Here is a 2655-nt window from a genome sequence, read left to right on the forward strand (position 1 = left end):
GGGATAGAGTTGTTCATAATATTCATTTATTATCATTTTAATGTTTATGAGCTAAGCTACATTTGATTTCAAAGAGTTTGAATAGTTAACAAGTAAATATCTCCTTAAGAAATATTTTTAAATATACTGTCTTTTTATTATAAAGTCATGAATAAAATTGTTACACATATTTCTAAAATTATATTTTTCTTTAAAAATAATTTATTCACTTCTGGCCACAAGGTACAGGACCGTGCAGGGCACTGCCTGTGACTCCGTAGTCGTCAGTCCCAGTCCCTGCATCTGCTCATAGCTTGTGCAACACCAGGTTCGTCCTGCTCCCAAGCGTGCACGCGCATCCTAACAGCTGCAGAGTAGAGTGCATCACCACGTGGGAAGTTTAAGCTTGAGTTTTCCAGCTTATTTGTAACTATTGAAATGGAACTAGCTGTTCCAAGTGTTGATTTCCCAAAACTCATGAATGAGGAGGTCACAGGCAAATTCTGCTGTATGGCTCTTAGAGCCATATATGCTTTCTAAAAGGAGTTTCTTAAACAGCAGTGATTCAAGGCCCCTTCTGTGCTCCCAGCATCCTCAGGCATAGGGCACCTGTGGCCCTGGACCAACAGCCCCTCGGGGTCCTTCACATCCTAGGGCAGCGATGGAGAAAGCACTGGCCAAGCCAAGCATGAGGAATTAACAGTCAGTTTTACTGGTCTCACATTAGGAATCCATGAGTCTTGAGGACCTCTGTGTGTCTGTCAGTTTTCTCTGTCTGTGTTCTTTTTGGCCTGTTTCTGCAGCTTCATGAGCTGCTTTTTCCTTCTGGTAATGAAACGGCCTTCTCCTTCCTCTTCTGCTCTAGAGTTGCTGAGACTGCCTGTTACTTTCAGCCAACCTCCTGGGCCAGGTGCCCTAGGTGGGCAAACTTCTGAGCAGGCTTCAGTCCCACAACCTTGGGGGCCACAGGAACCACCGTTCGCTTTTACTTGTCATAGTATGGGGGGATCCTAATAAACACCTCGAGGCGGTCCAAGGCGACCTGATATCCCTTCCTCTTGCAGGGCAGTGTGCCTCCCCACTGGCCTGCCCAGAGGCGCAGCTAGGGCCTTAGACTTGGTAAGGGCCAAATGCTGGTTTGGTGTTCATCCACTTAAGGAGTAACGCCAGGTGCTTCCCCTTGTTTCTGTAGAAATTGCCAGAAATGTCAATGCCCTCATAGCACACAAGTACCACTTTCTGGCCCAGCAGTACCTGCTTAGTTAGCCACAAGGCCATCAGGTGGCCCAGGAGGTGGCCCCTGCCATCGAGTGCCAGGACCTGCCCCTCTGCCATCTTTGGCAGCTGTCTGGCAAAGTAAAATGATTTTTAATTTTCAGCTTCTGAAGTTTTAAAATCATTTAATTCTTTAATTACAACCTCTATAGAGTATTAGTAAATTTATAATGACACAAGCATGATATAACCTCTCCTACTTGTGAGCTAGAGAAGATGAAACTTAGTATGACAACATCTATTAAGTATGTACACATAAAATGTTTTTGAATAAATATAGTTCTTGTATCATGCTATATTATATATTTATGTTGTTTTCTACTATAGCATACTTCCTTTATTGCCTCATATACCCGATACTGGTACATAGACATCTTAATAAATATATATTTTTTAAGGAATGAATGAACCCTGTGTATCTAACAAGTTTACTTTCTGAAAAATAAATAGAAAAATCATGTGTTTAGTTAAAATTTTGTTTTAATGAACAAATTAATGAAAACTTCAAATTGATATAAATGATTCGTGATATTAGTTTTAAATTTCTGAAACATGAACAAGACTCAGACCCATCCAAGGATGCAAGGAAGTTTTTAGCTCTGATGTAGAAACAGTTATCTATTAAACATCCGGTATTTTTCCCTTGTACAGAGTCCAAATATAGTCCCATCTTGACAAATTTAAAATATAACCTGAGAGTTATGGTATTAAACTGAAGAATTAAAGTTTTAACATTTATTTTGATTTCTAGAGTTGAATGGGCTATAGATATTACATTCTGCATCTCTGATATTTCATCAGCATCATTTATTAACAAATATTTAAAACCATGTTGTGAGATTGACTTGTTGATAAAGCAGACCTGAGTCAGCAAGCAATGCCAACTTCAGAGCAATTTTTCTGGGCTGAAAATGAGGACAAAAGAAGACTGACCTGTAGAGGGGACATAAATGGTGAGCATAGAATACATATTCTTCAGTCCACCCAACTCTGGGTACTCAAATAGTTGGCAATTCATTCTGGTAACAGAAAATCGTGTATCAGGATTCAGTTTCCTTAGTTGATTATAGTTAATCAGACAGATACAAGTTTTACATTGATATTTAATTTTCCTAAAAATCAAAAGAGAAACTAGAAAGCTCCCTAAAATTACTTTAGGAGTTTAATAGAATGATTTAAAATCATATTCCTTCCTCATATAATTTATTTAATTCATAGGGAATATCCAACACAAATTTTAAACATCATTTCATTGTAGAGGTTAATAACCCATTTCATCTGGTAATTTGCAAATTATGTGGCAAATGTTATTGAAAGATGTTTCCAAAACTGCACTAATGTTACTACAAAAGTGTGCCTAACTCATATACAAGGCCTGTCCAGAAAGTATCCAGCCATGCA

At 38.6% G+C, this 2655-nt stretch overlaps 1 pseudogene; it reads right to left on the bottom strand.

The window, feature by feature from the left end:
* Nucleotides 1-697: 697 nt before the first annotated feature.
* On the bottom strand, nucleotides 698-1314 carry LOC123827489 (annotated as a pseudogene).
* Between the last annotated feature and the right edge of the window lie 1341 nt (nucleotides 1315-2655).

Source organism: Phyllostomus hastatus, unplaced genomic scaffold (genome assembly GCF_019186645.2).
Source record: "Phyllostomus hastatus isolate PE091 unplaced genomic scaffold, TTU_PhHast_1.1 phas_contig_86, whole genome shotgun sequence".
Taxonomy (NCBI): Eukaryota; Metazoa; Chordata; class Mammalia; order Chiroptera; family Phyllostomidae; genus Phyllostomus; species Phyllostomus hastatus.